At 39.8% G+C, this 25,844-nt stretch overlaps 2 long non-coding RNA genes across 4 annotated transcripts; one reads left to right on the forward strand and one right to left on the reverse strand.

The window, feature by feature from the left end:
* Positions 1-1,945: 1,945 nt before the first annotated feature.
* Positions 1,946-15,120, reverse strand: LOC137860534 (uncharacterized). Of its 3 annotated transcripts, none has more exons than XR_011098979.1 (6): positions 15,032-15,120; positions 14,723-14,806; positions 11,792-11,864; positions 11,319-11,382; positions 5,263-5,329; positions 1,946-3,348 (listed from the first exon to the last, which is right to left on the reverse strand). It is a non-coding gene; the product is annotated as an uncharacterized lncRNA (long non-coding RNA). The 3 variants fall into 3 exon arrangements; XR_011098978.1 differs by having other exon boundaries at positions 11,792-11,892; XR_011098977.1 differs by lacking the exons at positions 11,319-11,382; positions 11,792-11,864.
* On the forward strand, positions 11,439-25,377 carry LOC137860537 (uncharacterized). The gene is made up of 2 exons (XR_011098981.1): positions 11,439-11,809; positions 23,087-25,377. It is a non-coding gene; the product is annotated as an uncharacterized lncRNA (long non-coding RNA).
* Positions 25,378-25,844: the final 467 nt, after the last annotated feature.

Here is a 25,844-nt window from a genome sequence, read left to right on the forward strand (position 1 = left end):
AGCGCTGTTTTGTTTCATGTAGGATGCCTACAGAACACGTGGGTTTCCTGGCCTGTCCAACCCGGCCTGCACATCCACCCCGACGTCCTCACGTGGAGCAGTTACTGGATCAGGAGGGTAAACACCAACCACGTTATCAAGTTCAGTTCCAGAATACAAATGCAGCAAGAGTCCCACAGAGCAAATTACACCGGGTCTGCTTTAGTTAAGCTTCTATTGCTGCTATATCAGTATGGCAATTACTTCCTAGCAACGTAGTTAGTGCTAAGGCAGGATAAAATTGCTCAGAGGATGATAAGCCTGTATTGTCTTTGCACTTGGAGTGCACTGGATGAACTGTTCACTGACATTTAAAACCAGATAGTCTTACATTGCTGAGTATTGAAGAGAAGGAAAAATCCACCTCTACTATCAGTCATAAAAGTAATAGAAACTGCTGTAAAAATAAAAACAGTTGCTGCGATAATTATGCTCTGCCTTTCTAGAGAATTTCCTAAGGTACAGTATTTTTTTTTTCCAGCCTCAGAGGTGACACCAAGAAACAAGGAAGAAATCCAGCAGACAAGTTACCTGCTCCAACAGCCTTGACAAAGGGTCAACTGCTCTGCAAACAAGGAGTTAACTGTTAATCATTGATAAAAAGAGCTTAAAAGAGCACGCTTATCATTTTGTCTCTAGCAACTCAGTCTGGATTTCTTGATCACTGTGCAGTGTTATAATGAAGCTAGTGATCTAAATAATCCAGCGTGTTTTTTTTTGTTTGTTTGTTTTTTTGTTTGTTTTTTTCCACAACTCTCTGAAGAATTTTTTTCACTTTTGTACCTGCACTGGCTCTGTCAGCCATTTTGGCTACAAAAATAGCTTTTTCTACCCAGCATCAAAAGGTTTACAAGTGAAGTCAGCCAGCCAGAATACATCTACAGCCTTTTGTAGAAAGGTGCTAATCTGCCCTGCCTGCACTTCACATCAGCAGAAGAAAGAGTACCAGTGCCAAGAACTATCTGGCCCCACTAGCAGAAGTTTACAGCAATTGTAGAGAAATTGATTTGATAAAAGCACATCTCATGACTCTGAAGCAGCGAGGTTTTAGCCATGATGTAACTTGGAAGGATTTCTGGACACAGAGGACTAGACTGTCATATATTTATATTATGCTAATGCCAGCTGTCGTCTTGGAAAACCTTGGGGGCATTAGGGCCTTCTGTTTTAGAGAACTTGTGAAGGAGCCACTGAGCTGAAATGCCAGCAGGTAAGAAACTTAGCTAGATGAAGAACTTAGCATGCTGTTTCCTGGGGAAGCACAGCCCTATCTGAACAGCTGAAGAGTCTGGAAGAAGGCCGGCTCACAGCCAGCATCACCTCTACCTCGTTCTTTACTACCCAGGGCCTACGCCCTTGTTGAACCTGCTGCCAGCCATAAGAGCTGGAGCAGAGTCCCTCAGACACGCTGGGTAAGCTGTGGAAGGCCTCCAGCTGCCCCCAGGGGTGCAGGCCTTGCCCCAAGGCGGCCGTGTTGTGGGCCTCAGGGAGCAGAAAGCTACATGGGCACCTGCTTTACTTGGGGAGCCGGACACTGCCCCATCCCTCAGGGGTAGCCAAAGCCCCTTTGTACTTCTGTAATCTACCAGTTACAGGAGGGTTTTAGATGCTACTGCTGTGCTGTTACAGGCAATTGTGAAGCGTTCAAAGGAACAGAGACAACATGAATAAAACCCAACTACTTAGCAAGACGCTTCTAAAATTTGTCTAAAGGTCAGAATATCCACATCACCATATCAAGCCATCCTAAGTTATAGTTTCTATTTCAGTAAGACTGTATAATTCTATATTTTTATATTAGAAGTATCTTTAATACAGCTCAGAAACAATGAGGCTTAAGCAATTAGGCATACAGAGACATTTAGAGAAGCAAACTGCACCAAAAATCTAAATATAAATCACAAAGTTTTCCAACAGACTTTTCTCATTCCATTTTATTTGAAAAAAATCATTGAAAGCACAATTAAAATATGACCAACAGGCTTCAGAAGGCAGAATGATTTAATTAGTACACTGGCTCCTGCAAGACCAGAATAACAAGAGCTAAAAATGAAGAAGAACAAAACTATAAAAAGACTCTGCTTTCCCATTTTGTCTAACACAAAACTTTCTAAACCACTCACATTTAGAAGTCTACCTTATATGGAGATTGAAAGTTTTCTTCTTCCTCCCAGCTTGTGCACAGTTGTGGCATATATTGGAACAGCGAGACATAAGATTCATCATATTTGTCATATTTGTCCAGATTTGCAATCGTATTAGCAAAGCAATGAGGAAAGTATTTGCGTCCCCTTTGCAACACTGTGTAATTCAGACCCCATATGAAACATTCATATAGAAACTCAACACTCTTTTGTTCTCAATGAAAGAAAATTGGTTTTGATCAATTTTCCATATTGGCTATTTATCTTTTTGTTTGGAGCACCACTCTTTTTTTGGCCAAACAGCTCTACTGATAGATGTACAAATAGACCAGCTTGGATAGGTATAGATGTCTTACGTGACGAAAAGAAAAAAAAAAATACAGTCCTTAGAGACACTGACAAAACTAAAGTTGTTATTGCCTCTTATCTAAAGAGCTCTATCAGGAAGCAATTGCATCATTAGGTTTGTCATTTCAGTTCATCTACTTACAATTATCGTAATTTTGAGTGTGAAGTAAGAGATTTAGAAGTAATTTACATCAACAAATAATTTAAGTCCATGGCAATTAATGAATGATAAAGTTCACTGAAGCTAAAAGCACGAACTGTACTCCACCTAACTCCAGCATTACAATGAAACAGCAGATATGACCGCACTACCACACAGAAATAATCCTAGAACAGACTCAGACAAGCAAAGAAAAAAGAAGCACAGTATCACAAGAAGGCATGTGCTCATATCTGCAGCATCAGTCAGAAAAGAGCAAGAGAAACAAAACACAAAGTGGTGCTTCAAAAGCAAAGTGACAAAGTGAACGGCTTTCATGTAGAATAGAACAATTTAAGGTACGTTATATTTTATTCCTGTCTCAGTCTTGCACTGGTCCTGACCTGTACTGGTCAGGAAAGGGAATGAACAAGAAGCAGCATGCGGGCATGCATGAGGACAGCAAAAGAATTTATCAGTGGTAAATTTATCAGTGAGATTTCATGGGTATCTCCATGAACAGAAGAGCATTTAAAGAAAAACATGAGATGTGCGAATTATGCCCTTTTATACCCTTTCTGACCTCCTCAGTGCTGCATTGATTTCAACAGGCAGAAGGACCAGTTGTATCTCCCCATCACTTAACATTCAGTTGGGACCATCCTTCAGTTGGCATTACTGTTCAGCCAGAATTACCCATAGAGAAGGGAAAAGCAGCAAGTAAATACAGTTCACGATTTCTGTCATGTAACCATAAATCTTATGCTTTGCTCCATTTCATAACTCATGCTTTTAAAAGGAACACTGTCAAGCATCAGTTTGAAAGCAAAGACAACTGAAAGGTATTTCTCAGCAGCTTAAAGTAGGAGATACTTATCACAATAATTTAATCACACCAAAAATAAAAACTGGGCTCCAAAAAAGAGTAAGCTCACTAACAGCATTAAAAAAAAAAAAAAAAAAAAAAAAAAAGTAGCCTTTTTGGTGTACATGAAGATTTGTTTCAGTGCTTGTTTCTTGATTTTCTTGTTCTTTGTTGAAGATCCTATCACAAAATACTGAAGTCTGGCTTCGCTGTTTAATTACAATTTCTAACTTTTGTTCTTAGACGTGTAACCCATATGTTTGGTGGGAGAAATTTTAGTTCAAGTATAATGGTATCTCTACAACATTACCACATCTGCACAACCTGCTGTTGTAACTCATCTTTTTACTATTCAACACAGATTATATTAGCCAGCTACTAATCTAATACACCAAAGCAATTCTATGTAGTCAAAGATGATGTCAAAGCCCTCCTAGAACTGCAGGTAACAGATGGGGATGTACAATAACTACTGTCAGGGAGTGGTGGTCAGAGTAAGTAAAAAACTTACATCCTTCCTTTACCTGTCAAGTTATTACTGCATCAGCCTTTCCCCAAGTACCTTCTTGAGAAGGGAGGTGTTTGTTTTCTGCTTGGGTTTTTCTTTTATTCCCCTCATGCCAGCAGAAGCATCTGGCCTCACGAAAGGTTCTGATTAGCCCAGTCATGTCGGGTATGCTTTGTGCTGGTTGATGTGCATGCCGTTCTTGGTTCTCAGCATGAGTAATATGTTTTGCGTTATTTTTCTTAAACTATATACTTTTTCTCTTCTTAGAGAAGAATGCGGTGTTTTAAATAGCTTAAATTAAGAGCTTTCTTAGCACAGCACAAGTTATACAATTAGACTTATTATATATTTTTCCTTATCTTTTCCACCTGGGGAAAAAATCAAGCAAAAGCTTCCTCTGCCAGCTAGTTTCCTCTCACTTCCCTACCTGATAACTGTTTATCAAGAAATACTGGGGTATGTCATTGCTGGTTTCTTTTAGTAACTGGAAAGCAGCAGCTGCTGGAAAGAAAATTTCTCCCCGCCATTCAGCTTTGAAGAACAATGTGGCTTTATTTACCACTGTAAGAATGTTGTACACAAGGCCTCAACATGCCAAGATATTCAGGTGCTACTTCTGATTAGGTAAGAGTAGTAATTGTCAGTCTTCTAAAAGTTAACAAGAGCTGTTAGGCAAGGTTAGAGAGAAACTGTTTTATAATATACCCCATGTGTATATATACACACACACAAAAACAGGGATCATAACTATATATATGTTAAGTAAGAAAAGTGGGGGGAATTATCTGCCTTTTGTTAGGGCTACATATTATCCTGCCCCATGTGCAGTTCTATTTAGAGGTTAAGGAATCCATATGCAGCTTGCCTTGTCAGTAAGAGAAGGCAGAATCCTTGGGTGTGCCTATGGCGGGATAGGTCTAATTTCCCATTACTGCTTTTTATCCTTCTCACAGAGAGAAGAGAAACTTCACCTTCTCCAGACACTCTGAGAATTAACCCATAAAAGCAGATTGAAGTTCTGGTGTTAGAGAAATAAGACGAACACCTGGGCCTAGCAGCTAGCCTTTTCAGTAACAGCTGGAACATGAAATCATCTGGCATAGGGCCTTAAGTGTGCGAAGTGCCACCATGACAAGGGAGCCTTGCTTGCCCCCCCCCCCCCCCCCACTTTTTTTTTTTGGGCCATCTGTCTGTAACTCTAGAAGTACTGAATAGTTACCTAACATGATCCTGCAAGGGAAAGGGATCCGTGCATGTCAACCATCTTCAGTGTCTTCAGACAAATTCTACCAAAAAAAATGGAGATTCTTACAATACAGAAGGAAGTTTCCCCAACACAGTATTTAATTATTGCTTTATTATTATCTGCTTGCTACATTTCAGTATGGGAATACCACCCAAAGCTGAGTGCTTTCCTCTCAGAGGACTGCAGGAGAAGAAATCAAGAGGCCTTCATCTGTTTTGCATATTCCCCAGGGGCTTCAAGCCTTGGGGAATTTAGCACTAGACAATTTTAGACCAGAATTGTCTTAAAGAAAGACTATCTTTCTTTAGGAAAGAAACCTCCATACTGATCTGTGACCTAGTAATACCCTGTGTGTGCTCTCATGCCTCCAGAAAAGCCTGTTCCCATACCTCCACCATAGCAGCACCCTCTAACACAAACACACTGTATAGGCACAAAGAACTGACATTGCTGACTTTTCTGATGTTGTCTGCTGAAAGCTGTCACAGCTGTGTCAGCTGAGACAGATATCAAGAGCACAAGTTCCAGGGTGGTCACCATCACTGAGCCTTTGCCTGAAGTTCTCTGAACAAAGCTTAAACTACTAATGCTAAACCCAGCAGGCCTAGGCCGCCATTTCACAACATCCACCCACTGGGCATCATGGCTGTAGAGCAGGCCAGCCTCCTGGACAGCAAACCTAAGCCAACCAATTACAGTGGCAAACAGCAGTCAAATACTTTGAAACAAAATGTTTGGTATCAGTTGGTTATCAGATGACTAATATTGGGCCTGTAGGCCCATTTTCTCCTCTGCAAGACATCCCTCGCTGACACCTAACATACCACGCAAAGGACTGAAATACAGGCCTCCATGGCAGTTTGAGGAGACTAAGCCCAAGACTCATACCCTACAGTAAGAGGACCAGACAGTGATTCCTCCTCTCCAAAATGCAGCAGAATTACCAGCTAGGGGGGCCAGTCTACAGGTGACGACCTGAAGCTGCAGAGGAGGTATTCCAGCCCCCAGCCTTAAGTCTGCACAGCCCTTTTCATGAAGCACAGCTCATTGTTGACCCAACATTCACACCGCTCTCAGAAAGCGGATCTGGATGTTCACAAACACCAAGGCATCACACATGCTAGGGCACTGAGCTGTGCCTTCATCAGCTTGCAGTCACCAGGCAGAGATCACTCACCCAGGGAGGACTGAACCCCTGTGTAGAAAATGGACAAGGAGCTTCTCTTACTGTTGCTCACACTAACTGTTCTGCGTAGCAACTAATTTTTATTTCAATTTCTTTATATATAGGCTATCTTGATAGAAAGTTAAAAAAAAAAAAAAGAGGCAGAAGACTGTTCAAATTTTAGAGGTGCGTTTGATACCTGTGCTTTTAATTGAAGTGTCAGGATTGTGGAGGGCTCAGTTAATGAACCAAGCTAAAAAAATATCTGAAGATACTCTGTACAACTGTCCAAGTCTAATTCTTAGAATTTTCTATCTCACATTAAAAGGCCTAAAACTTGTTAAACCTTGACAGCTTCCTTATAGGAATTCTTTTCTCATTACTGATAAAGCACTTAAAAGTTGCTTTTCTGCCTCGGTCCAAGTTAGACTGGAAACCTGCCAAAAGTTACACTTGTCCTTGGTCTTGTCACAGTCTTGGCCACATGAGGCAACCCCAACAAGCCATTCACAGCAAAAAATTCATAATTACCTCCCCGTTGTGAAGACAGCAGTTTGTTTAACAAAAGGAAGGTGACGTGGCTAATAGCTGATATTGCCAAAACCGTAATGGGTACATGCACATTACAGAACACACAGCAGCCAATCAAGCAGCTCATCCTGTTCTAGCACATTAATAAATATTCATTAAGCTGTGTCACTTGTGTTCCCTTTTAGTAATTTAAAAAGCTGCTACCACGAGAGATGCCACTTATTTCTTCCCACTACTGTAAACAACATGGCTCTGTCTCAGGTTTCTTTAGAGATTTCTGAATTCTGGAAACCAGCCAGCTATTAGTCACAAATGAATGAATTAACACTGAGATAAGTGTAAAGAAGGGGGAAATAATATAAAAATATATTTTTTTGAAGTTCCAACATGAACTAAAATAAGCTAAATAAGAGCATGAAAAGTGTTGTCTATAAATAAGTGTTGTCTATAAATAGACAACTGATGAAATTTTACACAAATTGGAATTGCAATTCTGTCCCTCCAGGAAGTATTGATAAGCTTCTTTTACTTTCTAAATAAAAATAGTAATAAAAAAATACAGCAAGCAGCAATGTCAAAAGAAATAGCATCACATGCTGATGAGCATACTAAGTCAGTTTAGGGCCCCTTATCTGAAAGAAGGAAAATAGCTGGAAGGGAATTTTTCATAATTTGTATTCAAATAATTCATATTTGTATAACTCCTCTAGATGTGGCCAGCTGAACAGTTCCCTTCAAGTCGTTACTTGAAGGACATTAATTTCCTCTAGCAGGAAGATAAGCTCTACTTCTAACACAGCTCTTCCAGCCTGTCTCATCTAGTCAGTGTTATTGCAGGTGGTGGCACAGAGGAGAGGTGAATTCCCAACATCTTTAAGATCAGATCATCTTCTGCATGATCTGATGACCAACAACATAAAACCAACTTGGTCCCTCATCATATGGCAAAGCATGGTTAGTGCTTGGCATAAAGCCTTCCCCCTGTCTCATCCATAGCTGCCAGTATAAAGAATGAAAGGGGAAAAAAAAGAAAAGGGCAGTTAAATCTGCAAATTATCCTTCAAATCTAGCCATTAGCTAATTAAGTACTGCTCACAGAAGCAGTAACTTAATTAACTCAGTAACTTTTACATGTTTGTTTACTCTTCAAAACTGTATGTGTATGATGCCTAGGTGTCTTGGAATATTGGCTACCTACCGAGCCCTTCATTCAGCATCGCTAAAAAAAGAAAAATCCAATAATTCTTAAAAAAAATAAAAAAAAAAATCACACTTATTCCAGTTAGAAGAGACAACATGCAACAATACAGCATCCTCAGCATTAGCAAGGCATACTCCAAACGGAAGGATGCAACCTTGAGGTTTGGCGAGGAGCCAGAAATCACATTGATTTACCAATAGAGGTCATGAAGGGATTTTTCAGAAATGATCCTTTTCTTCACAGAGGCTATACAACTGGAAAGCATGCAAGCTTATAACTGGCCGATTGCAAAACAATACCTTCCACCACCACAGTTTTCCAGGAACAATTTAAAGAGAGGTGTCTAAATCTCTTTAAAGAGATGTGTAAAACACTGGGTTTTGCTTTGGCAACAGTTGTTGCCACCAGACAACCCTCATCCAAGAAATTACAACTCCAGAACTTTTTGCATAATCAATTGTTCCTGTATTGCTCACAGGGAGGGGGAGCAGAACACAGAACTGGCTGTATCTGCCTTGTAAAATCCAGAGCACTCGTTATGAATCTGTCTGCCCATTGCTGGAATTTGCATCAACAAATAGGTTAGACAGTGCTATTTCCAAGATGTAAGGTAATACACATGGATTTTTTTCTAATGCTTTACTCACACACAGTCATGTAAGTCACCTTGCCATTCTTTTCTACCCTCCTCTTCTGTCTGTGTGCATAAATTCTGCAGTTTTGAGGGAACAGGATTAAACGTTACTGCAGTGTCACTGGAGATCACTTTTCTTGTTGGAGATGTCTGAAGAGAGCAAGTTTTCCACACAGATCTGGCACTGTGATACCACAGATCTGGAAATTGATGTATTTGACCAAAAGCTTACCAGGAACAAAATGTAGCAAGGACCATGCTGCCTCTAGTGTCAACTGGAATAAGTTTTAATGAGTAAGAGGAGTAGATCTGCTGAGTAAGAGTATGTCAGTATTAGTTGGCAACTTCTCAGAAAGACTGTTTAAAACAGTGTTCCAGGAATATTACCAAATAACTTCAGCATATTGGGTGAGTCATTGTGTTGGTGACGTGGAGTAATTAGTTAAAAGGATGAAAATCAAGAAAACCGGAGAGTTCCACGTGGTAATGCTGCTGAAAAACTCAACCATCTGACACTGGATAAATGAACAAAACATTAGATGGTAACATACCCTTACAGTAAGTTAGTATTTCATAGTGCTGGCTCAACAATGGAAAAAAGAGAACATGACTACTGCACAGCAGACGTTTCAGTTATTAATTATTTGTTTTTTTGTTATTATAAGTTATTTGGTGCACTAGTTCCAAAATTATGGTTTATCAGCAGCAGATCAGAAAATAATCCAAGACCCAGGATGAGCTCAGCATAGACCCAATGTTAGCAACAGAAATAAACTAGCCTTTATGAAGCAGGTTTTTGTTTAGTCTCGAAAACCAGCTATTTCAAAATCAAATAAAATAGACATTGCTCAGGACACCGGTAGTGGCTGAGGCTCTTAATGTGCTTAGTTTTAGCTGCATGTTTTTCCCAGGGCTCACTCAGGCTGCTGGGAACACCTGATTTCATCCCCACTTGCTGATGGAGATGAGCGCTGTGATCACAACATCAGTATCAGAAAAGCTTCTCCTGTAAAGCACAAACTGTCCAGGCCATCTCACAAAGCACAATTATGAATTACCAAAAGGTTCATTAAGAAAGAGTTAATGAAGTTAACCAATGAGTTAAACCAATGTTTAACTAAGGTCGAGTGCAAGCTAGGAATGACACCTGTCAGTTTTGCATTTTTCAGGAGTCGTACCACAGACAATGACTAGCTGCCAGTCCTTCCTGTGCCTCATTCAAAACCCAGAGTAGACACCTCAAATTTCTAAAGCCACCTTTAGGTTATTCCACAATGTGTCTTCACATCCAGACAAAAACCTGGTTGAAATGACCATTTAATCAGCACCCTCAACTGCTGCATGGAAAAAAACGACTGATAAGTTCATTTGCACAAAGCTAAGCAGCAATCTGCTGCTTTAGTCAGACTTCTGGAGAAAAGGAGAGGAGGGAAAAAGGAAAGAAAGAAGAAAGGTGGGTTTTGGAGCCAGGTCTCCTATACACCACACAGTGTTTGTAGCCAGGGCAGCTGATGTGTTCAGCTTCATGAGAAGCATTCAACTTTTTATTTCTGACAAGAGTGAAAGCTTGCAGCTAAAAGCCACATGAATTTTGCTTTGGGTTTGTTTATGGAAACGGACTGGAATAAGACAAGAAACCAACCTTACAATGGTTGTTTTTAAGAAACTTGTTTGCAGGTCTATAGATGAATACGGGAAGGAAGGACACGAAAACTGAAGTTCATCAGCTACATCTTTATATTACATATCTCCAAGTGATATTTGCCGTAAGTAAAGTGTTCCGTTATTTATCATATGGATCTGCTGAATGGCTCTAGCTCCCTTCTCATGTCATCAAGTCTTTCAATGAAAATAACGGGAAATCAAAGGCATAAGTGGAAAACGAGAGCACAATTACTACATAGGTTTATCAAATTTATTTAGAAAACGACCCAACAGCAAATGAGATGTGTAATTGAGGAGAAGATCAGCCTCGTGTTTAAGTGCGGAAGTTTAAAGAATCAGACAGGCACAAATAAGAATCCTCTCCAGACACTCAGATGAGATAAAGAGATTGCCCTTGTTATTTCCTCATCATGCATAACACAACACTGCTGATCTCTCTTTTATCAGATACAGGCCACAACCCTACTCAGAAATCAACTGACTGCAATGAATTCACCACGAGAATGAACCTAGCATTCCCAGGCAATCCTACACAGACTAGGAAACTCGGAACAGAAAAGCTAATAACAAGAGTGAAATGGGCAACACCTACTTACTGCTATAATTGGTATCAGACACTGGTACTGTGCAAATAGAAGATAGAAGCAAATAGCACTGCTTCTGGCACCTGGGAGAAAGGAGTGTTTTTTTTTTTTTTTTTTCCTTTTTGTTTAAATAAATTGTTCTGTTTATTCATTCTTCTGTTTTTCAGTAGAACCACAGATGTCCCTAGTCGATGAGGCATACTTCCTCTGGTATACTTGGAAAGAGCACAACACATTCAGGGAACCTACCTGTACCACAAACATTTATTCAGTGGCGCCTTCAGAAGACCACTCGTGATCTCTGTCAGGTTTTCTGTTGGGGTAAGGCAAAAAATTCTCAAAGTCTCAGCTGCAGGAGAAAGAGCACTTGCTACCTGGTGAGATTAGTGAGCCTTGTTCATACAGATAACTTTCTTTTATCAAGGAAAGGAACCAGAAGGTAACAAGGGAAGGTGACAGCTGGCAAACAGAAGGGCGGCTTCTACAACACAATTTAAAGCAATACAGAAGTAGCGATGTAAAAATTACACACCCCTCTCCACCAACATTGCTACCTCAGGAGAATCTCTGCAGTGGGAACTTTTGCTTGCTTCCCCCAGTGCATGGGGCTGCACTGCACAGCTGCATCATGCAGCTCCCGGAGCCAAGCAGAGCCACGTGCAACACCTCAGCAAAGGCCAGCCTGCTGAGACAACCCTCCTCCTGCCCCTGCCCAGGATTACCGTCAAGAGGAGTAAGTGGTGGGTGCTTTTATCTTCTTTCCTTTCCTACTGTGTCCAAGCCACAATGTGTGCCCTGTTAGTACACCAAGCCCATGGTAAAACTGAAATAACACAAGGAAATCAATTTGGGGTTACATTTTAAGCCACGTTTTCTTTCTAGCTTCTGGAAAGAAAGTGTGAAAATGTATCTTTGAAAGTACTTTAGAAAAGGAAGAGGTGAACAATCCTGTCTCTCAAGAAGAGAGAAATTCAAAAAGGCAGAGTTTAGAGATGGAGAGGTTTTAATCCAGCTTCACCCAGAGTGTGGTGTTAATGGTCACTAGCCATCTAAAATCCTTCTGGTCTCCTGGTAGATTAAGTAAGCTTCATTTTTATTTTATAAAAGTAATTAAAGGAAATTTGTTAGACGAGTTTTGCAAAAATTCACGCATAAAAGATAGGATGGGAACATCAAGCCTGATCTCCAACATAAAATTAAAGCCAGCAATTAGTTCCACATTAGCCTCGTAGTGACCAGCAATGCTGTACCAACTTCAGACCACGTTCAGATCAGTCTGGATATAAAACACAAAATAACCACCCATTCACACACCATACACACAAACACAACTTTCAGCAGCTTACCAACACTGCTTTTCTGTCTTGGACAGAAGTACAAAATATCTTAGAACAGACTGTTCAGATTTGCTTGCAGATTTATAACCGGAACATTAGTTCTCTGTGACACTTATTGTTGCCCTGTTTTGCTTTTTCAGATACTATCTCCTATGACATAGTAGCAATATATCAAAAAACATAATTATGTCAAACTTCAGCTAATAAAGCAAGTGCCAAATTGCTTCAAGGAAGGCTAGCAAGAAGAGTAATTTGTTAAGCCCAGGTTGGTTTCTTTGATGTAAAAGGCATACATAATATTATTTTGTATACATTTGCAGTATCAAAAACATTCCTACACCAATCTTCTACAACTGTTATCAAGAAATTACTTCAGATGGAAGTAGGGAAGCATGCTGTCTGACATTTATTCTCTTCAAGATGAGACATACAATAATCAGCATTTTTTGTGATCATTTTTCATTATTGCAATTTTCTTTATCTATTGACTTTTTTGACCCTTTAATTTGTAAAAGGCTTTTAAAACTCATCTGCAGCCTAATTTTAATCTAAGAAAGAACCTGTAATATAACTTCCTCCCCTCTCCCTGTTAATGACTACAAAATGCATTATACAAGAAAAAACAAAGTAAAAAAACTCTCATGTTTCATGTTTGCATGGAACACCTAACATCACTTGTGCTAATTTAGAGGCAGTGCAGTTTTTATATAAACATGACTTGGGTGGAGAAAATAAGTCATTTCTTGTGATGCCCAAATCTGAAAATAATCAAGTCTGGAGAACAGAGCTGCAAATATAAGTAACGGGTATATTGATGGCTTTTTCTTACTTGGAGGACTAAATGCACTCCTCACCAAGGCAGAGGTCTGCATAGCAATACTATGCACAGTAGATGCAGATGTAACAGATCATACAACAAAATAATACCTCAGTTTCTTTTTGATGCATTTAATGTTGTCAGTAACAAAACAAAAGCCATTCTTTATTCGTTCTAAAGCATATGTTGTACTTTACATGTTGGACATCATCACACGTGCCATAATGTGATTAAAATGCTACAGCAATTAAAGGAGTCACTCCCAGGCTCCACATTGGATTTCAAAACTGAATTATATGAAAGCTACAGAAGTGCCACACAGTAATAATGAAAAGGCACACATTTATTTCTGAGATGGTCATGTACCTGCCCAAGGAAACAGCTTCAGTAACATAACATATCTCACAGATAAGCAGCCAGTGCAGCTCACTAAGTGCCAGAAGAGCAAAGGAGAAGCTTGTTGGAGCAGGTGTGGGCTCAGATCTACTAGCATTGCTCTCTGTTGAGCATCCCAGAGTACAGGGCACACAGACAGCAGAAGGTGGTGTACGCAAACCTTTGCTAGAGATTCTTTTCCCAGACACAGCACAAAGATGGGTTTGAAACAGTGAGAACAAAAAAACGTATGCACGTATCTCTGTGTAACACTGAGAAATGTTCCTAGTCAAACTGTAAGCATCAGCTCCACATGCCCTGCTGTGTGTACTAGCTTTAATGAATTACTGAGCAGTGAGTACATTCTGTCCTCCTTCCTGGTAGCAGCCCAAATCTATACCCCTGCTCCCCAGGCATATTTCTCACCAGTTATGGGAAGCATTATAATCAAGTCCTTATCAAAAGATAATGGAAAATACAAAGAAGAAATAGAACTGATAAGAGACACAACACAAGCGTATTCTGGCCTGATCTATCTTAGTCTGAAAATAAACCTATGGGTTGTCCTTATACTTGCCAAGCAGAAGCAAGCTGGCCTTGCTCGTTATCAAATCAGACACAGGTTCTTACCTATTCTCCAGGATGCTCACAAGTTGTAAGTTATATAGCAAAAATCCTGAAATAAGACTCTTGGCCCTGCAGACAAGCCTAACAAACTGCTGGGTCTGACAGCAAGAGTGCTGTCCCTTCTCAACAGCCCAACACATGTGCAGAGCAAGGTCACTACTACCTGCAAACAACTCCTGAGAAATACCACTTCTAGGCACTGTAATACGCAGAACAACATCATCATAGCATTCATTCAAGCTTGGCTACTCTAAATTGTGTCTCGAACAGGCTGAGCAGAGGTCACAATCTTTACTTTAAAATACAGCTGCCATTGGCAGCAAGCAAAATGACATTAGCTGGGTCGCCAGAAACCCAATTTCTGTTCATTCCTCTCCCTGAAGGGGTTCAGGCCAATATTGCAGGAAGCTTCTGATAAGATGTGAGCAATTATTCAATTCATTAAACTTGAATACTTAAAACAATGTTTCACTATACTGGAATCCCACTTAATTTACCTGCAAGTTGTAAATCCAACCATCTGTACTGCAGGAACTTGCTACAGGAGTGCTTTAGCCTCAGTTGCTCAGGTGCAAAAAATCCTGTTAGCGGATTAAATAGGTAAAATCAGCACAGCTGTTACTTCCTAAGTCACTCAGCTGTGTATTTTATGTAAGTACCCTCTATAAAATAAACTCATCACTTTAAAATTTCCAGAACACTTCCCTTCCTCTGAATACACCCCCTTCCTCCACTCAAAACCTCCAGAAACTTCATCATCTCTATATAATTGCAGTTAGATGCTCAAATACTAGTTACCACATCACCTGTTTCCACGTAGGGCAGCCCCAAATCAATAGAGATTCATGACTGTAATCATCAGCAGCTGCTAAATGAGCTGTTAAGCTGTATCTACAGTAAGGCAGGAACAACTAGCTGTTCCATGTGAGGCCGTCCTGACTCACATCACTCAGATAGCTAATTTTAGACGTGAATATCTCCCTCAAAAAACATTGCATGTTTTTCCTGTTATTTCTTCTCCATAGTGTTTTCTGATACATACTCTTGTCTAGTTTGAAGCACTGCATGCTATTGCGTGTACGTATTCTTGGTGTGCAAAAAAGGCATTCTGTTAAATTTGAATTTGCAAAACTCCTCGGCATCACACCATAATTAAAAAACTAGAGAAACCTGAAACAGCCATTCCATTGAGGATCATTAACAAGATTAACAAAAAGAACTTTTTGCTGGTATCCTGTATCCCTGGGAGAACAGCTATCTGCTACTTTTTGAAAGAACCAAAGTTACTATCTCTAGGTCACTATTGCAATGATTTGTAATCGCTATCAGCAAAAGTAGAAAAGCATTCAAGCCTGCCAATTAATTCAGCATGAATTTCCAGTAAAGATTGACCATTGCCTAATGAACCCTGGCTGAATTCCTTCCAAGTTCAGAAGAAATACAGAGGGAGAGATTAAAATATGAAAATCTGAGCCTGCCCTTGTTTTCTTAATAGAGGTGCATTACAGGGTAGGTCCCATGGTTACTCTTTGGAGAAGGTGTCAAGTAGCAATGGCTTGTATGCTGCATTTCAGGAGACCTGAGCCAAACTTCTCCAAAAGCCAGGTGTCAGAAGTGAGATCCTTGTCTGTGTTTATGCACATAGTTATATGGCCTGCATGTGATTAGCGCCCATGAACTTTGATTTACAAGCCTGAATCACAACTGTGCAAGGTTTTAGTTAGCTATCCGGTCACTCTGCCCTTCCTTAAATTCCAGCCATTTATTTGCATGCTTTTTACACAAAGCTGGAAGTTTAGGACTGGGAGGCAAAGTGAAAAATAAAATCCTCCCTGAGCTAATAACAGATAACCAGCCTCGCAAGGTATCACAAGAAGTCATTTCACTAGGAGAAGCCATAGTTGAAAGACTGAATTTAGCATTTGAATAACCATTGCAGACAAAGCTAGGTGTTAGTAACGACAGGTAATGAAGAGATTTTAAAGATCTATTGTGATTTTCTTAAGTGTGACTGTTACAATATGTCCTGCCAAAATGTAGTAAAGTTTTGTCAAAAAAAAAAAAAAAAAAGTGCATTAACTTTCAGTAACTGTGGCACATCCTTAATATTAGTTTAGAGAAAGAGGATGGAACAAAAAGTGCATCTGACGCCTATGCAAATATTTTCTTTCCAAATCCTATTAGTCCTTAAAAAACACTTAGTCAACCGAATTTTGGCATCCAGCTCGGAAACAGCTGAACTACAACAGAACATAAGATAAGACCATTTTTCGTAAATTTCTTGGTTCAGTACATTCAGTTTGTACTGTAACTTTTTCAGATTTATTGCGGTTTCAAGTCAATGTATTATACACAGAGGAACTCTCCTGCATACAGTGTGGGTTGTCCAAGACATACAAGATGGGCAAGAAGAATTTTGTATATCTTTTCCTTCTGTATTTTACATATCAACTATTAATCCAATCTTCAACAGTATTTGGTGTAATTCACAAACACTGCACCTAGTCATAAAGTTTCCGTTTCCCTACCAAAAAGAAGGAAAAATATTGCTGATATGAGAAAAAGGAACATGCTTTGCAAGAATCTAGTAATTCCTATGACCCTCATTTTACAATGTTCATTTCAGTATTTAGCAAATCCTGGCTGTAAATATACGTATTTTAAAACTAACTGCTTCGTTCCTAAAGGAACTGCTTGCCAAATTTAACACGCCAAAACTTGTCTCTAGTTTCCTATTCCCTTCCAAACATACACATACTCAAAAACATGACATCATGGGATCCTGCAAGCCATGCATTACCCAATATATGTTTCCTGACCTTCTCAGTAGCTCTTTTTTATTCCACATTTCTCTATTACTATTTCTCTATTACCATTCTTCTGTTTTGCTGTTGTGCTCTGGAATTTAATTATCTCCCATTTTTACCTTTTGCCTATTAGGGGCAATTTATTCCTTAAATGGACAGTGTACATCCAGCTACCCACCCTATTATTTTGAGATTTCCTTTCCTGCTGCAGGAATGATAATGAAACAACTGCTGAGGACCAACACCCCTACCCCTCACATACACACACAATACAGACACCTTTTAGTTTGTCTTTATAGTCTGCAAGTCTTGCCAGATCAGAAGGGGCTCAGGTGGTGGCAGCTGAGCTGCCCTCCTTAAAGCAGGACAAGGCAGAAACTGCTGCAGCCATCCAGAGAAAGAAGTCCCTGTACTTCAGATAGACCTCACTGACTCCTGTGCAACTCTGTTTTTACAAAAGTACTTCAGCAGCTGTATGGTTTTGTCATGGGTTTGCTAGGAAAGCTTGTCAAAAATAAACATTCATGCTAAAGGAAGTTCCTGCAAACCCTTACTGTTCCTTTCTATGAAAGACCTTCAGCCTTCTTCCTATGAATTGAGGATTAAATATTTTGGTCAATAATGTAAAATACTGTTTTATGCATATAAGACTTCTCAGAAAAGTTTACCTGGAAATATGTCTAGTGTTTACGCTGTGATTAGTAAAGTGAAGCCAGGAAACCACAAAGAGGAAAAAAATATTGTATTATATGGGTTAAACAAGTTCTCTGACTCATTCTCTTAATAGTAAAAGAGTAAGCATATTTCCGTCTCCATTAATAATACAGCTGCAATTAGAGCTTATAGCACGGTTGTGATAAGATGCTTTCTCCAGAATAAGTTTATTACAGTCATCAAAAATATCTGTGAACATTTAGTGGCTCAATACCTTTACGATAACAACTGTTCATTAGGGATCAATCCACAAGCATTAAGGTAACATTCCTGGTAAGGGAATATTGGCAAACAAGAGTAATCTCCCTGGAGATTTTTTAGCCAGAGACCCACCCCAGCAGCACCTACAGGCACCCCTCTGCTAGCATGGGGGACTGCTGCTGTGCGCCCTGGTTTTGACTTCTCCGGCAGGAATAAATAGCACTTCTTACTGCCCAGAACACGCATTCTTATTCTTTTGTGTTGTTCATTTTTTAGAAGTTTTTAAACGGCTGAAGTCAGAATATTTATAGCAGTACAAATTCTCTTCAGAGAGAGGAAAGGGCAGTGATACTAATGTCAGAGACTAGCAGGATCTCGGCATGGACGGCCAGCAGTGCTTGACAGGTTCTCCAGGGGAGCGATTAGGAGACAACATGAACATTTGGAGATTGTTTTTGGTGCACACAGGCAGGCAATGAGAAACAACAGGCTAACCGGCTCTTTTGGAAAAGGCAGACACTAATAAAGCACAAATGTAGAGATGAGGAAATCAAAAGTACAGTCACAGGAACACAGGCAGAAAATCATGCTGGCAGGGTGTCAAGCTTGGCTTTTCCCTGTCAGTTGTCCACTATGCCAGGAACAAGGCCACCTCACACCTGCAGCACATCCCCTGTACAAAATGACTGCCCAGCCCAGGCACCATCTTCTTGTCATACACAACCATTCTGTCCAACACACTGCGTTTTCTCTCCTGATGACTGCATTGCTCTCCACAGTGCAGCCATTGCCTCACAACCTCTCTGAAATCCTATTAGGAATGCTGATTTTTCCTTTGCCGGTGACCTCCCTCTGGCTGGGCCTTCCTCTGCTGAGCAGAGGCCCCTCAGGCAGGAGCCATGGCCGCTAGCAACTGCTTTGGGGCCTTACCCTCACCAGCCGTCACCATTCCACAAGGAAGGCGAGCTAGAAGAGCCAGGATGGACACGGGGTCATTTGCCACAGGCCATCCTGCTCGGTGTCCTGCTGCTGAGGGGAAGGCAGGCAGGAGGCACACAGGGAGCCGCGTGGGCATGCTTGGGAGATTGTTCCCAGAAATGGCAACACCCATCCAATTTCTCCATCCAATTGCTCAATATGCTTTTATTTGTCATTTGATATACAAACAATTCTCACCCTAGACAATGCTAGACTACAAATATTTATTCTCATTAAGATAGAAGAAGAATTTCCATATCATCCAACCTTGACCTTCTGGGTGTGGAAGATCACCTCCAGCCTGCAAACCATTAGGCCTTATCTACTTGTTTGTTGTTGTTTTTATTTATTTATTTGGTGGTGGGTGTTCCTTTCCTTTCCTTTCCTTTCCTTTCCTTTCCTTTCCTTTCCTTTCCTTTCCTTTCCTTTCCTTTCCTTTCCTTTCCTTTCCTTTCCTTTCCTTTCCTTTCCTTTCCTTTCCTTTCCTTTCCTTTCCTTTCCTTTCCTTTCCTTTCCTTTCCTTTCCTTTCCTTTCCTTTCCTTCTTGGCTTATTGTTATTTTTTGAATGAAGCCTTAGAAAATTTCATTCTCCGCTTACCCACTTGATGCTTCTGAATTTCTGAGCTCTCACACAGAAATCATTTTTTTTCCTCAAAACAGCCATCAACATGCACTTCATATCCAAGAAGCCTTTTGTGTTTTTTGGGTTGGAAGACCTCTCTGACTTTGAACCTAGAGCTACGTGAAGAAAACAAGCCAGGGCTGCCTAGTCCTCCTTCATTTGCTTCGTTTGTTTACAGATAAATGGTACAGATGTTAAGTGGAATCATCTAATTTATATGTTGAACATGATGATTTAAAGTGTATTAACTCACCATCTTAAATAGCTGTCCAGAAAATAAACTTGGCTAAACATTGCACTTTAGTTTTCAAAATTCTTCCAGTATTACAGAGCTGTTATTCAAACAATATCCCTCTGAAAAGGGACTTTTATAAAGCCTCTTCCATCTAGTCATGAGAAAGAAAGAAGAGTCAGGATGCAGAATGCCTCCTAAAGCTAATACTCTATTATGACAGAAGTGGAAGACACATTTCGGTGACAGAACAACAGACATAATTTTTTGAGAGCTGGAAGCCCCAAAGGTCCTTCTAGGCCTGTTAAGAAGAAACCTTAGCACAAATATCTCTAATTCCATGTAGCAATGCTACACAATAGAATAGGTTTGGTCATTAGCTATTCTACACAGGTAAAAGAAAATAGCACACGACAATAATAATGCATTTTTGAATTTTCTGCAACCTCATGGCATTTATAGTAGACCAACCAAACCTCTAATGTTTATGCTACCAAAGCCAAGCGAAAATATATAAGCAGTAGAAACCAAATGATACAGATCTGTTTACATTCTCATAGGCACTGAAACTGTTCCTTGTGGGAATGTCTGCAAATAATAGTTGAGATCATTTACCTTCTGAGGCACATCCTTCATTTTCAAAATTAGTAAACAAAAATCTTAGAGCATTGAGGATATTCTTTTGAATTTTATACACACACTGCCAAGCTAGCATTTCTGCAAAATACTGAGAAGCAAATCTAGTTCCAAGTTGTTCTTTTAACAACCTCATTCCAGTAAAACAAAATAAAATAAAATAAAAATATCCAGATATGGAATTATTGATCTTATCCTGTTACAGAAATTCTCACATTACTGGAGAGAGCTTGTAGAGACATGAGTACATTCATTGCAAGGTTAGAGAAGGAATATCTTGCAGTTCATTTCTAGAATATATTTGGAGTAAAAGAACGCATTTAAGCACTCTTGTTTTTATTCCTTGCTTCTTTTCCAGCAAGCTTGCAAGAAGAATCTTTCCTAGAAAAGCTGCTCTGTCTGGCAGCTATTCTTTCTCATCTTTTTTAGCTCTGGTTGTTTCTTTGGGTATTGCACTGCAAGAGAGAGGATAATTTAATACAAGGAGACTTCAAAACTTTTAAATATTACTTTGCAGGGTTCATTTTCTGCTTTTTCTAGATGAGATTGGATTATTTTAAGATCTTCCTGTACTGCAAATGCTTATCTTTCCTTTAATTTTGGAATGCATATAAGCAAAATAATGCTAACGCATTCTCCGAAGTACCTTCTAAAAATGTAAGATGTTCTTGTTTCTTGGAGCTTGTGCCTCTCCTGTCCCTATCCAGGGACCTAAGGAACATGAGAACATGAGAACTAGAGATTTCATTGAAGAAATGGATTGTTTATATTTTTAACAAACAACCCCCAGACAAACTTGCTGTGCCCTGTTTATAATAATACATACCAGAACAAAAACTAAGCCGCTGTCACTGAAACTTGACCACAGCAGGCATCACTGCAACCGCAAACCTAAGATGTGTTGTTAAAGGACCTGTTTTTTGAAACCTATGCTCAATCCTGACTGCAGTATTCAGCCCATCAAGATACCCCATATAATACCAAAACCAATTGTAACTTACTGGACCCTGTTATTCTAGCTTTTGGACCATGCAATGTTCAGCAATGATATTTACAGAACCTAGCACTAATCCCAGCACCATCTATCAGCTAAAATTCAGCATAAATTGTCATGAACACCTGCTGCCATTGCAGTTTTGCTAGTCCACAATGATCTATTTAAAAAGTACTATCAGCCATCCTTTACTGAGCCCTCTCCTTAACTCTGGCTTAGTGCTGACAGCCTTTCTTTGAATGTCTTTATAGGCTGCACTGCACTGAGATTCCTGCCACAACATTTCTCTTGTGTTGCTTTATTCCTGGGAGCTGGCTTGTTATCTTTAAAAAGGTCAATAAATAGGACAAATAAGTTGGAAAGGACCGGCATAGTTTTGTTTAAAGATTAAAACCTGACCATCTCATAAGCACTCTGAACTGTGACAAGTATTTTTTTTTTAAAAAACATTAAAATAATAAAACAAAAACAGAGTCCCAAGGAAAACAATGGGAAAATGCATGATTCCAGATGCAGATTAAATACTGTGCTGTAGGACCATATCCAGTCCTTCAGCCCAACCCTGTTTTTCCTCATTCTTATGACACACAGTTCTAAAAACTTGCTCCATTCTTATTTCACCAGTTGTCACTCAAAATGGGAAGTCATCTGAAGCATAAAATATGTATTGTGTGGGTAAAAATTATTACTGTCTGTACTGTCTTCGCCTTCTGTAAAGGCCTGGATTTTGACTTGAATGAAACCAAAAGTTATTTGTGTTTCCTTCAGTTGTCCAAAGCATAGGTAAGTCATTTGAACTGTGCAAATATTAAATATTAAACAGCTATAGAAAGGAATCTACTTTTTTTTTTTTTTTTTTTTTTTTTTTTTTTTTTTTTTTTCTGGGGTTAGTTTGATTTTCAGGGCCACGCCAAAGATTATTTTTTTCCTCCTAAACATCTGTCCATCAGAGGATCCTTTTGTAGATGCCACCATCTCCAGGCACAGGATTCCCTCCAGGAAAAAGGAGTAATCTGTATGGTCCTTAGGGTATAATGCCATGAAGCCAAGCCTGTACAATTTAGAAAGAAACACTGACAAGAGCTTTCCCTTGCACCTTCTTCCTATTGTTTCTCTCCTATTGCGTGCAGCAACTGAGCAAGTGAGGCAAGCGAGCACTAGATCTGCTCTGGAAAAGCCAGCTGAATTGCACCCAGAAGCTGCATGCGGTCTAGCTCCAGCATGTAGAGGAACAGGAGCAAGACCACTCCCTGCAGAAGCAAAGCACCATTTGCTCTGTTTAGCTGTGAAGTGAAACCACATCCCTTCACATCCCTTTTAAGGATGCACAAATGGTAAGGCTGAGGAACAGCGGGCCTCTGCCAGCAGGAACATCTGGAGGTTGCAGAGACTGAAATGGCTAATGTTTAAAGTCACTGATGGTTGTTCCTTCCCATAACATAAACATTGTTCTGTAAACATATTTTTTCTCTTTTGCAAGAATTAATTGTCTAGTAATAGCCCTATTTTTCTTCTTCCTTCCTTCCTTATTAGTACAGTAGTTTTAATATAGAAAAGACAAAGATGAATACAAATTTCCCACCGCCGTGGTAAGTTTGTCCTTGTGCTTTGATAAACAAGCATAAGTGACTCCTCTGTTTCTCCTTGAGGTAATACCTTGTCTCTGCTTCCAGCAGGGATAAGTCCATGGTTGACATTTCTTCCTGGAATACGACTTGCTGAGCTCAACATTTTTAATTCCTTGTATGATGAAAAGTCTTCACATCCATGAAACAAGGATATAAATTACCAGGCACAAAGTAAATCTCTCTAATGGAGAAACTGTACACCTCAGAGAGAAGAAAAGAAAAAAGTCATGCACATTTTATAACTGAGATAAGAACTGTTTTCTGATGAAGAGGATCGGCCAGTTGTTTGTTTCTGCTCTGTCATTCCAGCTATATATTCATGCTTGCAAAAGCAGTAAAATAGCTAAAGCAGTATGCTTGATTAATGATCTACCAGACTAATACAAAATCATCCAAACATATGACAAAACAGTGGGCTTACTGCGAATTTTAAAAGGAATGTTTGATAACAACTGAGATACTGAAGGAAGTTATTATCAGAGAAGTATTATGGGTGGAGGAATCACCTGCTGCGCTGGAGAGGGTGGCCAAGGGAAGAAGCTTATTTCTTCTCTGGTGGCTACTGAGAAGATTTTGACTTTTCCCTTCTCTGTCTCTCACTCTCCACTGTCGTTTTGATTCTTCCCCTCAAATTACATTGATCATTCCATCTGATGTTTGTTATTGGCTATGAAAACCCACTAAAATTTTTTTGTGCATATGAACCTATCTCAGCATCCTTTGTGCCACAAAGGCAATTGTACCACAATTTTATAAACAAATTAAGGGTGAAACTTAGTACATACCATTAGATTTTTTTTTTCAGGCTAAGGGAAAGAAAAGCCCAGTGTTAACTGGAAAGAATACAAGAAAAGCATTGAAGATCCCTCCTGATCTGAAAATCAGTAATCAGGAACCTATGGAAGCTTTTTCTTGCAGAAGTAAAAGTGCACCTGTTGTGTTTTCTCTAAAGGTGCTGCTTGCTTCTAGGTTTTTTGTACAGCGATGGACCTGCCTGGAAGACTTTCTAACCTATGAAATATTTTAAACACATTTAAAGATACCACCTGGAATGGTAGACTTGAAAAACCAACACAGTCAGCTGATGGAGCTGGCAGAACAGATACAGTCGCTGGCTACACAGCACAGTGTGGGAGAGCCCAGAGAGCTGGGATGCCCACACCAGCCAGGAGGCCCCACACATCCAGCAGAGGAAAAGGCAAAGAGCTCAGCTTGCTACCAGCCACCTGGCAGGGCACCAAAGAGCTTGGCAAAGTGGGACAACAGCCTGGAAGGAGCACAGATTATAGTCTCCACACTGCTACATATTCCAGCAAAATGTTTTCATTTGGAAGAATCAGCATTTTCTAAGAGCAGAGCAGTCAGCTGGAACATCTCCAAACAACTCCAACACTCATTTTAGTCACTGATGTTTTTACTCCCATCTTCCAGCTAATTAGCTACTGCTAGGACAACGTGTGGAGATTCTCTACCTCTGCAGGTAGCATCTGTTTGTGAAGCATGCACAAACTACAAATAATGGGATCTTTGTCAACATCCAGTTTGCAATCATCTCTTGTCACTCACTAAACACAGCCTCCTCATCCAGCCTTTAGATATGGTTTTGTTTCTTGCAAGAGATTAACATGTTTTTCTCACCTCGTATTTTTAACAGATAAACATTTTACAAGTGACAGAACACTAAATAATTTTGCTTATCTGATTTTTATCTATACCTCATCTTCTAAACACACTTTGAGCTGGGGTAAAATTAGAAGGAGATGTTCTAAGTCCTTGGCACTTCCAATCTCTACTTTGGCTCAGATGACAGCTCTAACTGGAAGTGATTATTTATACAGCCGTGTAAATGTTCATGGTGCTATTTAACCAAATAAAGTATATGCCATGAGCCTAGCAAAATATTGTGCACATACATGGTCCTTCATTGTAGGCTTTTCAGGGGTAAATACTTAAAATTTGAATTGTGCAGTGGTCTGCATGACTAAATCTCATAAGGACACATGAAATGCCCCAGTGGGTCAGAGTAATGCTTTATCTGCCCAGCAGTGTGTCTCTAGAAGAAGATAGGTAAGAAAGCATAAGGAACCAGTTTCCTGCTCCCTTCCCAGACTGCCCTTCATCATGTGCAGTTGTTGTATTAGGCTAGAGGATCTTTCTCTATTGTCCATCAACAGCAGCATCCCAGCCTGCTCCCCAACAAGAACACAAAGTGCCACAAGGCTCCGTGCATCAGGAAACAAAATAACAAGACTTACCTTCTCTGTATTTTCTGAGTGGCTCTGAACGTGATATTCCAAAAAAGAATGACAATTAAGCATTAAACACGAACTGCTTAGTAATGTTTTTGTCTTATACCTTGAGTACTTGGAACACTTGTCAATGGCATCCACTTTTAATTACTGACTAAAATCTAGTTAGAAACCATGGATAAAGAAGCCCAGAGCAAAAAAAATGCTTAGGAATTTCACTAAGTGTGTGCCTAGAGAATGGATGTCTTGTGAGGCCATGAGAGGTGGTATTGCAGTAACTAAGAAACTAGCAGAAAAGCAGCTCAGTTTGTCTAGGTGCTGATGGAAAACCAACGATGTAAGGATTGAGCAAAGGGTGACTAAGGCAAAGTAAACAACACAAATGGATCTCTCTCCAGACAGACTCTCACCTGAAAATGGTTTCAGAAAGGAATGGTTGGAGTTCTCTCTATGTACAGCTATCCTAAATTCCCAAAAGAACAAAATGTTGTTATCACACTCAGAGAATAATCCAGTCCAAACCACAGTCTGTCATAGATGTGGATAATTCCACGAGT

The sequence above is a fragment of the Anas acuta genome, chromosome 8 (assembly GCF_963932015.1).
Source record: "Anas acuta chromosome 8, bAnaAcu1.1, whole genome shotgun sequence".
NCBI lineage: Eukaryota > Metazoa > Chordata > Aves > Anseriformes > Anatidae > Anas > Anas acuta.